Source organism: Oryctolagus cuniculus, chromosome 14, assembly GCF_051225735.1.
Source record: "Oryctolagus cuniculus isolate XC-2025 breed Fujian yellow rabbit chromosome 14, ASM5122573v1, whole genome shotgun sequence".
In the NCBI taxonomy this organism is placed as follows: Eukaryota; Metazoa; Chordata; class Mammalia; order Lagomorpha; family Leporidae; genus Oryctolagus; species Oryctolagus cuniculus.
The window spans coordinates 63465709-63480114 of NC_142880.1; the positions used below are offsets into that span (position 1 = coordinate 63465709).

At 41.9% G+C, this 14406-nt stretch overlaps 1 long non-coding RNA gene across 7 annotated transcripts in view; it reads left to right on the top strand.

Moving 5' to 3' along the window:
* The window catches only part of LOC138845182 (uncharacterized), a 117480-nt gene that overhangs the window by 80216 nt on the left and 22858 nt on the right, over nucleotides 1-14406 (top strand). The window lies entirely within an intron of this gene.

Consider the following 14406-nt stretch of genomic DNA (forward strand, 5'->3'; position numbering starts at 1 on the left):
GGCTAATTTAGAAGACCTTGATAAGTGCTTGTTTACACTTAGTAAACAAGGATCTGGGTGTTTGTAGACTGTTTGAGAGGTGATCTCAAGAGGATAGGACGTGAGAGCAGACAGAGTGGAGAAAAGCAAGTAGAAAGGAGCACTGACTTGTGCATCACCACAGTGGACAGTGAGGCCTGTCGCAGACCCCAGGGGAAGCACTCAGCTCTGCTCCACAGAGGGACTAGAAGGCTGAGGGCCCCTACTTCTGTGCCTGCCTGGTTCTGAGGGCCAGGCATGCTCCTTAGTCCAGAGGAAGCCTCAGGCCAATGGAGGTGCTTGGAGGAGGAAGCTTTGGTGTGGAGCTGTCCAGTGAAGCTGCAAATGACCTCCAAGTGGGCTGGAGTCTGACCTATGGCTGGGAAAGACCGCGTGCTTGCTGCATCATGCAGAGCGCAAGGGTTGTACTCTTGCCAGGGCTGCCTGGGACAGAATGGACAGGAGGTCACAGCCCACTTCCCCTGCTCCGTGGTGACCAGCACTGAGCTGGGAGAGGGTAGGTGCTGGATCCTAAGATGTAGGGTGATGGAAAGGAAATAGCCATGGACCTCTTAGCTATTAGCTCCCTTTTCTTTCTTAAGACCCCAAAGGATTTGGGAGAATAGTCTGCCTTTTGGGTCCTCACCACCTCCCAGTTTCATTCTATGGGTAAGAGTGATCCAGCTGGGATGCCAGAAGTCCCTCTATACTCTCACAATTTCTTCTTTGACATAGGGGAGCACATGGCCCCACTAAGCCCTAGGTGCTGCTATGGCAGCTCCTTCCTTACACCTAGGCCAGCCACAGTGAAGAACATCAGAATTTAAGGAGAGTAACACGTTGTCCCTGTATCCAGGCTTTTGCCTTTCCAAGTAACATTTGTTCCTTCTTAATGGTAGTTGGTGGAGGCCCCAGTTTTTAAAGAGGGCAAGACAACATCTTTAAAAACTGCAAAAAAGAGAAATACCTTGAAAGACACAGAAAGATTTAGCAGTTGGCAGAGGTCAAATTATTTAAATGAACATCAATTTCTCCATCATGAAGAACTGAACATTGAATCAGCCTAATAATAAGCATTTGCTTCTCCCTCTGCAAATACTTACTGGTTGGCAAAACTGCTGTCTGACTCCAACCAGTACATTTTATTCATTTCTGGTTACATTCTTGTCATCCTACTTCAATATGGAGCTTGAGGTCCTAGAACTAATCAGTTTCAGTTGATATTTATTCAACATCAAATTTTTTGAAGATAAATACAAGTAGAATAGCCAATTGGTTCGAAGGAAGCTTTTTTTTTTCTCCTCTGTGTAAGTTTGTACCATCTTTGCTCTTTTTCCATGGTTTTCTAAAGAAAGATGACAAAAAAAAAATCCAAATCTTCTAAAATCTGTCAACATAAAAGGACAAGCACTTCACAGGAAAGATAGAGAATAAAAAGCATTTGCCAACCTCAAGGACAGGTTCTGAGGAAATAGATGATTTTATTTCTATGGAAGGAATATGTTAGATGAATGAAAAAAAATTCTACCTCAGCATAATGGGCCCTGTTTACAGCTGATGGCTTCAGTTTTTTTTTTTGCATTGGGGAACTGAAAAGTTGTCAGTGTTAATAAAGAGATGCTTTTCCGATAATGGTTTTAGTGTACTATATGCAAGCATGTGCTATTCCCAGTCCTTGGTTAAAAAGAGAGTATAATATGGAATGCATTATAGAGAACAGCCAAAAATAACATCTGTCTCACAAAGAAGGGGAACGATCTCATTTCATATCTCTTCTTATTTGACAGCATCCTTTCTCTTTCTTTACTGGAAAATTATAGTTTTGTATAGTTTACAGAAATAACATTTAAACATTGCATGTGATTTTAGACTCCAATGAGATCTACTTAATAAAACACACAAGCAATTAGAGAACCCGGTTGCAATCACTTCTGAAAACCCAGAAGGTTCACATCGACGGCGCGGAGTAGCTGCCTTCCCAGCCTCTCTCATTTCAGAAGCTGAGCATAGGAAATCACCACTGCCCACATCATGTATACAGATCATCTTTACCTAGTAGTGCAGATGTTTTTGAACTTCATGCTGCTACTGCTTGGGCAGATTTCTTCTTTCTAGAACGAAAATTATATTCACTGGGGATTAGAGTTTAGTGCACGCAGACGTTAAGCGTGTTTGGCAGCTTATCCCAGAGATCCGTTTAGACGAAAATGAATGATTAGGAAAGAAATCCCAGTTTTCTGTTTTTCATTTTATGTAATAGAGGAGTTTACCTGTTTCAGTTGTAGGCTAAGCCCATGTAATTACTTTTTTTTTTTTTGAACAAACCCTTCCATAGCCCCAGATGTGCTTGTATGAAGGTGACTATGTTGGCAAATGGTTCTTGACGATCAAGTAAGGATTTGAGTTGCTTTTGTGTCTCATTCTGTGCTTCAGTTGTTCGATCCAATGGGTCTCCATATTTTACGAGGAGCTGGGGTTCCCCCTGTTGTGACTGGGGTTGATGAGCTATCAACCTTTGATTAATGTGTTGTAGAAGATCATAGTGTTTGATTTCAATGCCCTTATCCATTGGGTCAACCATCTCTTGGATGCCAAGGGAGAGTCTATCTGGAGACAGAAATGATCTGTTGTTTCCAGTGGTCTGTAATGAGTGACATGGAGGTGGTAGAGATGAAGGCGGTGTGAGAGATGGTGTGATCATGGTGAGGAAGGGGATAACAGAGGTGGTGATGAGGCTGGTGGAAACGGCGTTGCTAGTCAGAGTGGAAGAGGCACCGATGCTGGTGATGGAGAAAGTGGTAAGGGGGTGGTGATGCTGGGCTTAGTATTTGGAGGGGGGTATTGCCAGGCACTGCAAACCTACTATTACCTAAAGTGGGGTCCATAGATTAGTGGCATTGACAACCATCTGAGATTTTTTTTTTTTAGGAGAAAAAAGTTCCATATCAGACCATCTGAATCAGAAAATGTACTTAGGGTTTAACAATATTCCCGGGTGGTTTGTATGCCTCTAAAAGCTCTAGAAGCTCTGCTCTACTAAGAAAAACCTGCACACACCTGGAACTTTTGAGGATCCGTATTCCTGCCATGTCTCCTCCCCCGAGGGAGTCTCAGCACTTATGTGTATGGAAGATAAGGAATATTTAGCTGATCAGTAGATGCTTATTTGGCCTTTACTCTGGGGTCTGGAGTCAGGTTTAAGTAAGAACCCAAAAGAAAACTGCTTTTGCCCTATGATTTGAGATTCCCCAACTAAATACATCCTCTGAAAAGACTGTTGTAGTGCCTGAAGTTCTCATTAGCTTCACATTTCAAAGAAGCCTACTCTTTTAACCAAAACAAGACATTTAAATCTTGTTGGGGAACTGGTAATGTAATCTGACTAATAAATCAGTGTACAGAAAATCTTGGGGATGAGATGCATTCTATACAGTCTCCTTGCCTTCAAAGGGCTTGTTTATCTTAATGGATCTAGTGGCAACCCAAGGCATGATTCTCATTCTCTCTCCTTTTTTAAAAGATTTATTTTATTTATTTGAAAGAGTTACACACAGAGAGAAGGAGATGCAGAGAGAAAGAGATTTTTCATCTGCTGGTTCACTCCCCAATTGGTCACAACAGCCGGAGCTGTGCCGATCCAAAGCCAGGAGCCAGGAGCTTCCTCCAGGTCTCCCACGTGGGTGCAGGGGCCCAAGGGCCATCTTCTACTGCTTTCCCAGGCCATAGCAGAGAGCTGGATTGGAAGTGGAGCAGCTGGGACTTGAACCAGTGCCCATATGGGATGCCACACTGCAGGCGGTGACTTTACCTGCTATGCCACAGAGCAGGCCCCATGATTCTCATTCTCAATCTGTCTCTCTCTCTCTGTCTCTCTCTCTCTCTCCCTCCCCCCTCCGCCTCTCCCCCTCTCCCTCCCCCCACATACATGGGATAATCACACTAGCAGAAACTGTTAGGTAGTCATGTATGTGTAAGTTGTGTAAGGGGAGAAAAGAGTGGTTTCTTCACATGTATTATGATTGTGCATTACTATATAACAAGGTACGCCAATACCTAGTGACTTAAATAAGCAGTGGGGCAGGTATTTAGGCTTGTGTTTAAGATGCCAGTTAAGATACCTGTGTCCTCCATCAGAGTGCTGAGTTCAATACCCCAGTCTGGATCCTGACTTCAGCTTCCTGTTAATGCAGACCCTGGGAGGCAATGGTGATGGCTCAAGGAGCTAGGTTCCTGCCATTCACATGGGAGACCCAGATTTAGTTTCCAGCTCCTGGCTTCAGCTGTTGCAGGCATATGAGGGGGATCAACTACTGTACAGGGGTTGTCTCTTAAATAACTAAATAAAAATTTTAAAAAAACAGCAATTGTGTGAGATGAGCTTTGTGAGGACAGTTTGTCTCTGCTCCTCTAGGCGTCAGTGAGGTTGCCAGACTGAACCTCAAAGGTAGCTAACTCACATGACTGGCAGGGTCATGCTCAGCTGGGGCCATCAACCAAGCCTGTGATTCCTCTCCATAAGGACCCTGTGCTTGGGCTTCCTCACAGCATGGCAGTTGGGTTCTTAGAGCAATGCTCCAAGAGCCCCGGGCCGAAGTTGTAAAGCTTGCTGTGATCTGGCTTCTCAAGTTCCAGGTGTCACTTTCCATTTGTGATGGCTTTTTTTGTGTGTGTGGCTGTCCTTTTATATGCATGTTCCAAGGGCTGGCATGTGTGTATGCTTATACATAGACAGACAGAGTGAGTGAGTGAGTGAGTGAGAGAGTGTGGTAGCAGCTAAAGAATCTTCAACACTGATGCTATTATGACTAGTTTTAACCTGGGCTTCACTAACTTGCCCAGGTACTGTAAAATGAGAGGAGGGGAGAGATTGTACAAATAATGAATGAATAGGCTATAGAGGCACATAACAATAGGACTGGATTATGAGGAAGAGGTTAGTCTGAGGTCGGAGGGGACAGATCGAGGTGGTCTTTGGCTCAGGTTGACCTAACAAAGAATAGGACTCTGGTCAAACTACACTTGTCCTTTTGAGATGACTGTATATGGAAACGGTGAGCAGTGTTAGAGAATAAGTGGCAGTTCCCCAGGGTGGATTTATTTTCCCAAATGACACTTTTCCCATCGTGAGAATCTGTAATGGCTTCCTAGGCTCAGACCTGGTGTTCGAAGTTCGCCATAAGTGGACCTCATAATAACTGCCCCACCATCTTTCTCAACAATTCTTGGCCTAAGCCAACATCATCCTCTTCAAGACCTTGGCTCACCAAACCCCACCATACCTCCTTATTTTTATTATCTTTTTCCTCAGACAGAAAAGCACTTTCTAACTTTTCCACCCAGTCAGATTATATTCCTTCTAGATTTATCTTCAGTGTTTCTCCTTCTACAAAGCCTTTTTGGCTATTCTAGTCACTGCAAGGCAGTTTGTTCCCTGAATTCTGATAGTCCTACAATCAGTGCAAAGAATAATCCCAAACTCCCCAACTTCCACTTCCTCCACCTATGGTTAGAATCCTCATTCCTCCTCCCTTCTCAGGAATGAGTTCCCTCTTCATCTCACCATTAGTGAAATCCAAATACTGTACCAAGAAACACCGTTCAAGTGCAGGTGTTTTGTGACATGAAAGGCTGGTAGTATTGATTTTTCAGAGATGTTTGCCTTTCCCTAACAATTGTGCTTGTATCTGACCTAAATAAAAAATCAATATATATTTATTTTTTAGGATTTATTTATTTATTTATTTGACAGGTAGAGTCACAGACAGTGAGAGGAAGAGAGAGAGAAAGGTCTTCCTTCCATTGGTTCACCCCACCAATGGCCGCTATGGCTGGAGCTACGCTGATTCGAAGCCAGGAGCCAGGTGCTTCTTCCTGGTCTCCCACGTGGGTGCAGGCGCCCAAGCACTTGGGCCATCCTGCACTGCCCTCCCGGGCCACGGTAGAGAGCTGGACTGGAAGAGGAGCAACCAGGACTAGAACCCAGCGCCCACATGGGATTCTGGCTCCACAGGCGGAGGATCAGCCAAGTGAGCCACGGCGTCGGCCCCTCAATATATTTATGGAACACCTGTGCAAGGCAGTGGTTGAAGCTGTAGAAGCATCAAAGCAACATTACACATGACTTTCTCTCCAGGAACTTAAAAATTTAGATGGAGAGAGTGACCTAATATATATCAGGAGCAATAAAATACAAGTTCATGGCTAAAGGGTTAAATTGCTATGCAGGTAGACTCATCACGAGCAAAAAGTAAATGCACAGGGAAGCTGGAAGGTTATTCTCATATGGTGGGAGTAGTCACAAGGTCTCAGGGAAGCTTTGAGATGTTTAGGGTGGAGATGGCACTGGAGGTGGTGGGGGAGGCTGGAAATTCTAGCTCATTATGCATGAAGGTGCAGTCAGGTGCACGAGGAAATTATAAAAGAGATGTAAAGATGTGGAGATATTCTTCTGCCCTCATATTCATTAAATAGCCAGTTTCCTATGGTTTCTTTGCCATGGTGATACACCTCCTCTTCAAGGGGTGCTGCTGGTGTTTGGAGGAAAGAGACATGTAATTTCAGACAATGATGATATGGGCGGATCACAGAAGCTACTCAAAGGCACAGCTTCCCTTTGGCTCTTTAGAGGGAAACATGGTACATGACTTGTGGGCAAGACAGGAAATGGGGAAAACAAAATAGTAGCATGGGGAATGGAAATAAGGGAAAACAGTACAGAAAATGGAAGAGAGTTAATAAGTGTGTGGAGGGGAGGCATGTGGCTTACATTTAAATGGGACAAGTTTCCTATCTTTTAAAACAAATTCTACCAACTTTTCATGTATACAAGGAGACCACACAGTGTTTGTCATAAAATTCAACTAGGATATATTTCTGGAGTTCCCCACTCCTTCCTGTTCCCACCCTTTCAAAGAAACAAAAGGGAAGGCACATTTAGGGGGCGGTGGTGGGCTAATTGAGTTCAGTAGAATACCACCAAGTTAATGTAGAACTGGGACCGCGACATTTAACTCCAGGCCAGGCGAGCTGCCAAGTCCCACAGAAAGCAAATGCACACCCAACCTTTCAGCCACAAGTTAACGCTGAGCAGAGCCCACGAGTGATGTGTAGACCAGTCCTCCTCCTGGCATGCTTTCTACTGCCTCTGCAGCTAGGTAGAGACAATTGTAAGAGCCCTGATTTATTTTGGTACCTAATCATTCATTTGTTTGTTCATTCATTCTTTCATTTCTCCAGTCACAGTCTTTCCTTTGTGAAAGATGTATACATCGTTTATTATAGATGCATCATATTATGTTGTTTGCATCATTAAGTCTGCTTTGTTTTCTTCTGCAGGCCACATAATGAGATTGTCTTTCCCCATCTCTTCTGCTCCTAGGTGTAGCCATTTACTGAGTTCTGACTAAAGGAAGGTGAATGGATGTGGCGGATCCCACCTACTGGCCTGTGGAAACCCTCTCACATAAAATTGTTCTGTTCCCTTTCCAGCTAGCTGGAATGGGAATAATGCCCAGTGAAATTTTGTAATTTTCTTTTTAATAATGTCTTTATTTAATTTTGCTATTAGGGTTATGCTGGCCTCATAAAATGCATTAGGATGCGTTCCCTCCTCCTCTATTTTCTAATATTTTGTGCTGGACTGGAATTTTTTCTTCCATAAGTATTGGATGGAATTCACCAATGAAACCAGATGGTTATGAAGTTTTTGTGGGGAAACTTTTATTTTTAAAAAGATTTATTTATTATTTATTTGAAAGAATGATAAAGAAGGAGAGAAAGAAAGAGAGACCTTCCATCCATTGGTTTACTCCCCAAGTGGCTGCAACAGCTGAAGCTGGACTAGACCGAAGGCAGAAGCCAGAAACTCCAACATCATGTCCCACATGGGTGACAGGGACCCAAGTACTTGGGCCATCTTCTGCTGCCTTCCCAGGTGCATTAGCAAAGAGCTGTATTGGAAATAGAGCAGCCAAAACTGAAATCAGCACTCTGATATGGATGTGGTTATTGCACGTGGTTGGTTAACCTGTTATGCCACATATCTGGTCCCTGTATGGAGGTTTTAAGGAATAAATTCAAATTACTTAATAGCCATAGGGCTATTCAAAATTTTTACTTCCTTTTGTGTCAGTATTGGTGAACATATTTTTAAGAATTTTTTTTCATCTTAGTTGTATAATTTGGACATGAAGTTGTTTGTTATGTTCATATATTACTTTTTGGTATCTGTAGAATCTGTGGTAATAAGACTTATTTCATTCCCTACATTGGTTGTTTGCATTCTTTTTTTTTATTTAAAAAAAATTTTTTTGACAGGCAGAGTGGACAGTGAGAGAGACAGAGAGAAAGGTTTTCCTTTGCCGTTGGTTCACCCTCCAATGGCCGCCACGGCTGGCGCGCTGCGCTGGCGCATGGTGCTGATCCGATGGCAGGAGCCAGGTACTTCTCCTGGTCTCCCATGGGGTGCAGGGCCCAAGGACTTGGGCCATCCTCCACTGCACTCCCTGGCCATAGCAGAGAGCTGGCCTGGAAGAGGAGCAACCGGGACAGAATCTGGCGCCCCGACCGGGACTAGAACCCGGAGTGCTGGCGCCGCAAGGTGGAGGATTAGCCTAGTGAGCTGTGGCGCCAGCCGGTTGTTTGCATTCTTAGTATAACTTTGTAAACCTAAAGTTGAAGACGTTGAATTCACAAGATAGAATGGACATCTCTTGGCAGAGACCAGTACACTGATCAGAAATAGCTGCATCCTATTGTTACACACTCAATATGTAAATACCTGTTAAGTTACTCCACCAAAATTTGGAGCATTTTGGTCTATGACAGTAACTGGTGTTACCTTAGACTCTCATCCTTTATTTCTATGTTTATATTCCCCACTATTTTGTGGGCTCTCAGGGAGACAGAAGCCATGAGGATACTACTTTTGGTATTTGTTCCATATACCAAAATACTAGCATAATACTTGGTGAATATTAGCTTCTCAGTAAAGTTTCTTGAATATAAATGGTGTGTTTGAAGCCTCACGGTTTTCTTTACCTGGGATGGATGACTCAATTCTAACTAGGTGACTCAGCTCCAACCATGAGCTCCCAAGAACACTCTTTAAGTACTGTCTTGAATTGCTGTAGCTCTTCCCTCCCCTCCCCTCCCCTCTCCTCCCCTCCCCTCCCCCCCTCAATTTTTTCCTCCTCGTCTCCTTTTTTCCTTTCCAACTTTGTTCTGCCTCTATTCAGAAACATTCCTGTGGATTACTGTAAGAGACTTTTCCTAAGCTAAAAATCTCTTCAATTCAGGTGTCATTGGAAGGTAAAGGCATAAGTTGGACTGAGCCTGACTCTTTCTTTCTTTCTTCCTTTCTTCCTTTCTTCCTTTCTTCCTTTCTTCCTTTCTTTCACAGGCAGAGTGGACAGTGAGAGAGAGAGAGACAGAGAGAAAGGTCTTCCTTTGCCGTTAGTTCACCCTCCAATGGCCGCCGCGGCCGGCGCATCTCACTGATCCGAAGGCAGGAGCCAGGTGCTTCTCCTGGTCTCCCATGGGGTGCAGGGCCTAAGCACTTGGGCCATTCTCCACTGCACTCCCGGGCCACAGTAGAGAGCTGGCCTGGAAGAGGGGCAACCGGGAGAGAATCCGGCGCCCCAACCGGGACTAGAACCCGGTGTGCCGGCGCCGCTAGGCGGAGGATTAGCCTAGTGAGCCACGGCGCTGGCCCCTGACTTTTGCTTTCTTATCAAAACATACAAACAAAAATCAGCCAACCAACCACAGTAGCAATACTCAGAACTCTATGTGAATGAATATATAAAAGTGGATCCCAGGGAGGAATATTGAGATTATTGAAAGAATAAACTTTCATTTATTTGTTTAAATAATGTTTAAATAAATATTTATTTTGTAAGAAAGAGGAGGGAGATTTTATCTATCTATTTATTATCTATATCTATCTATCTATCTATCTATCTATCTATCAATCTATCATCTATCAATCTATCTTTGTTTTCTACCTACTGGTTTTTTCTTCAAATGCCCACAATATCTGTGCTGGGTCAGGCTGAAGCCAAGAGCCTGGAACTCATTTTGGGTTTCCCACTTGAGAGGCAGGAGTCCAAGTACTTGAGCCGTCACCTACACCTCCCAGGGTGCACATTAGCAGGAAGGTGGAATTGGAGGTGGAACCAGAACTCAAACCCAGGCACTCTCCCCAGCAGCATCTTAACCATCGTGCCAAACACCTGCCCCAAGGATAACTTTTAAAGGATTCTTCTGATGCCATCTGTTCAATCGCTTTGTTTAGCAACAACAGATTAATTACAAAGTGTATTTAATTAAAATAGGCAGCAGGTCCATTTTTTACTACTTTTTAGCAAATCTTCCTATAATTCCACAAAAATGTTGTCTAATTCACACTTTCACTAATTGGGCTGGTTCTCTGAAACAACAAGGCAACATTAGTTACGGGCTTGCTGTGCAAAGTCCTGTTAGCTGAAGGCTGGTTGCCTCTTGCAGATTGTCTTGCAGTCTCTTATAGATGGTAATGGAAAAATTCCAACACTGACAATTTGCTGAGTTCTAGGCAGCCTTTCAAGTATTTCTCAAATAATAACAAATGCTTTGAGCTATAGTTTCATTTCAGTAGTGCTTTTTTCCTAATGACTTGCTGACAAGTTTACCACTCTGTTCAAAGCAAATAGGTACTATACTGACTCTCAGACTAATTTTATTATTTGTTTTGCCTGATCTGTGCTAAAGAGTTTCTATAGTACTCTTCTTCATGCTTCACATACATGTTTTGCAAAGTATGTAAGCCTCTTTCAATACCCTCTACAAATACATCCTACAAAGCTTATTATAAAATAAACATTATCCATTCGTATCTGGAGATTTATTCATCTGGAGAAAATCTCCAATGGATTGAGTTGAAACAGTTGGGCAGATGTGTGCTGAAAGGGTGTAAACTGAAGGGTGTGGTGGTATTGTAGGGATTGTGTGTTTTCTGGATTTTACAATCTTCCAGGGCTGGGGTATGTCCTGCCTGTTGGCCATGTAAGTCTCATGGAATCATTTGTTCTGGCCCTGCAACTGCAGGCAGGATTTGAAGTCCAATAAATCTATAGCAGGCTAATTTTTAAATTGATAATTTTTTAAAAAGATTATTCAAAGTTAGAGTTACAGAGAGAGAGAGAGAGAGAGAGAGGGAGATATCTTCTGTCTGCTGGTTCACTCCCCAAATGGCCACAATGGCTGGGTCTGGGTGAGACCGAAGCCAGGAATAAGGAGAAGCCTCTGGGTCTCCCACATAGGTGGCAGGGATCCAAACACTTGGTCCACCTTGCTTGGCTTTTCCCAGGCCATTAGCAGGGAGCATGATCAGAAGTGGAGCATCTGAGACTTGAACCAATGCCCATGGGATGCTGATATCACAGATGGCAACTTTACCTACTATGCCACAACACTGGCTCCTAAACTGATAATTTTGTATGGTCCATAAATGATAGTATAAATATCCAAATGGCCCTAGGCAGAAAAAAGGTGGGAACCCCTAAACTATACCTGTGCCTGTTACATCATCTTTTTCAATCCTCCTGTTACCGTCCAGCCCACAGCCTTTTCTACCCCATCGTAACCCTAGGCATTTATGCAGCATCTAGAGCTCCCTGGATTCACACTCATCTCTGAAACTCGGCTTCGCTTTTCCTTGAGTTTTGCTAGTGTAGGCCCTATAAAGCTGTGTGTGATACTGTGCCTCAGCAGAAGATGTCGCTGATAAATGTAAGACTACCATGTGGACATTTGTGAAATTGGAAGGTTTAGTTTTCATAAAATGAAAATGCTGTTCGGTTTGCTTGAATTCTGCATTTAAATGTTAAATGCTTGAAAGGATAAGTATATCCTGATTGGATATTATACGATGTATGCATGCAACAAAACAACACGTGGTACCCCATAAATATGAGCAGTTTTTATATGTCAGTTACAGTTTTCAAAAATAAATAAATCCCATATAGAATTTACCTAATCAGAGGGAATGTGCAGGGAGCAGACCCTGGCATCAACTGTCTTGCTTTAATGATGATGATGATCAAAGCAGCTATTATTGAGTTCTTACTATGATTGGGTTCTCATAATTACTCCCATGAAATAAGTGCTGTTAATATGCCCATTTCACATATAAGGAAACTAAAGCACAAAGATGGTAAATAATTTAACATTACACAGGCTGTAAGCAGCGCATATACTATAGTCAAACATTTCTCACTGAAGCATATTCTTATTCACGGTAATGTATATTGTATATATATATGTATATATAATATTGCTTATATATATGTATATATAATATTGCTTATATATATATGTATATACATATACATATATATATTGCTGGAGTAGCGGTATACCGTTAAGGTAGTTCTTGTTGCCAAATGGCATCTGTATAACATTGTTCTACCCTATGCTTTATAGCTATATTTATGTTAGCAGCAAAGCAAAAACATTTTACCTAATATACTAAAATACTATTTTGGTTGTTAATCAGAAATACCGGGTCTAAATACTTAATTTAATGGAATATTTTACAAAATTAATTTGAATCCATCACCATCATGACAGTCAGCAGGACTGATTCTCATTATAACCAGTTGGCTCTCACTTAAAAGATGCAATATTACCAAATTTGCCAGTTTACACTAGCATAACTCACTCATTGAGCATATCAAATGGATGATATTAGAGATAACCAGACTATAGGGAAGTTGGTTCCTGAAATTCTTGTTGCCCTATCTTCTCCACTCAGTGTTGTGAGAGTTAAAAACAAAAACTATATGTGGTATCACTTAGAAATGCTAGTGCTGTAATGAAATATTAATTTACATTTATGCTATATTAGGCATTCATAAAACAATTTAAGGCATATTAGTCCTTCAAGTTTCTCTTGTGTTTTTGAGACATATTTGTTGAAAGAATTCAGTTTCCAGGTTTAATTATACCACTCATATAATCATTCTGAGTATTTGTGTGATAGATCAATTGCCCAAACACTTGGGCCATCCTCCACTGCTTTTCCAGGCCATAGCAGGGTTGCTTTAATATTAAAATACTGTTTGTATTCATAAGTTCTGGTTGTGAGAAATGAAAATACTGATGGCTAAATTTCATTTAATACAGCCCATACATCACTAAATCAGAATGATTGTTTATTCCCCAACTTTATCCTTATTCCTAATTGGTCATGTAATGTTTAAGCTATAGATTTAGTTTCAAAGAAATGCAGTTTTTTTAGATAAATAATGTTTCCATGGCAAAATTATTATTTTTGGATCCTTCTGAGCAAATACATGATAGTAATTTATATTTAGTCTTTACCTGTTCCCCATTTCCTGCTAAAGCACATGGAATTAGACTGGAATAAACTGCCTCAATGGAGCCTTCCAGTTTTGTTTCATTATAAATTTCATTCAAAAGACAATAATGCTAGTACAATTCTAAATTCTGAATTCCAGGATCTGTATTACTGAGATTTTACAATTCTTCCATTCTTCTGGATTTCCCCATCGAACTTTTGATCAGTGTCACTAGCTAGCAACCAAATGAACATGCTAGGCTTGTCCCTTTCCAGTCATTGCAAAGGACCCCAAAGCCCCACTGGAGTCAGTACCTTGGGAGCAGACTGGAAACAGTGACTTGGATAACCCACAGTCTGGAGAATATGCTGTGTCCTCTGGATTCTGTTCAGAATGTGCTTTTCAAAGTGTTCAGTTTCTGTTTTCTTTTATTCTATCCAGTAAAGGAGACTCAAACTGCCATTTAACAGTTTATGCCTGGAACCAATATTGAGTGACCTGGGGTTTCCTGCTTTTTGTCAGGCACATCAGAATCATACTGTGCCTCCACCAAATGTTTGAGGCTATAATTCACCGTGGGAGGACAGGTCCAATAACTTCACGTGTATGATGACCAAAGCCTCAGCTAAGACTAAGGGACAGCCTTCCATGTTGGCACTTCTTGCAGAGAATCCGTTGCTGTATACCCCAGATCCCCATTCCTAGGGATATATGGGTGCCAAGTCCAGACTCATGGACAGATAATTATTATCATAGTAAAATAACTTCAAAAGAAAGAGTGGAATTCTGTGGCTGTGAGATCACGGTAGAGCTTAGTACAACTTTTGCAGCATTTCATTAGTTTTCCCTGGAATAGTCCAGGAAGTGGCATATATGAGGTTTTCTGGCTCACAGATTTGCTGTGCTTCTGGCTGAAAAAAATCAAAATCTTAAGAAATATGTTTATTGTGCCTATATCTTAAGAAGCTTTTGCTTGATCTTGGCAGGGTAAGCCATTGTTTGAACAATTGAAAACATCTTTTTTAACTGTTTCCAGAAAGCATTTGCA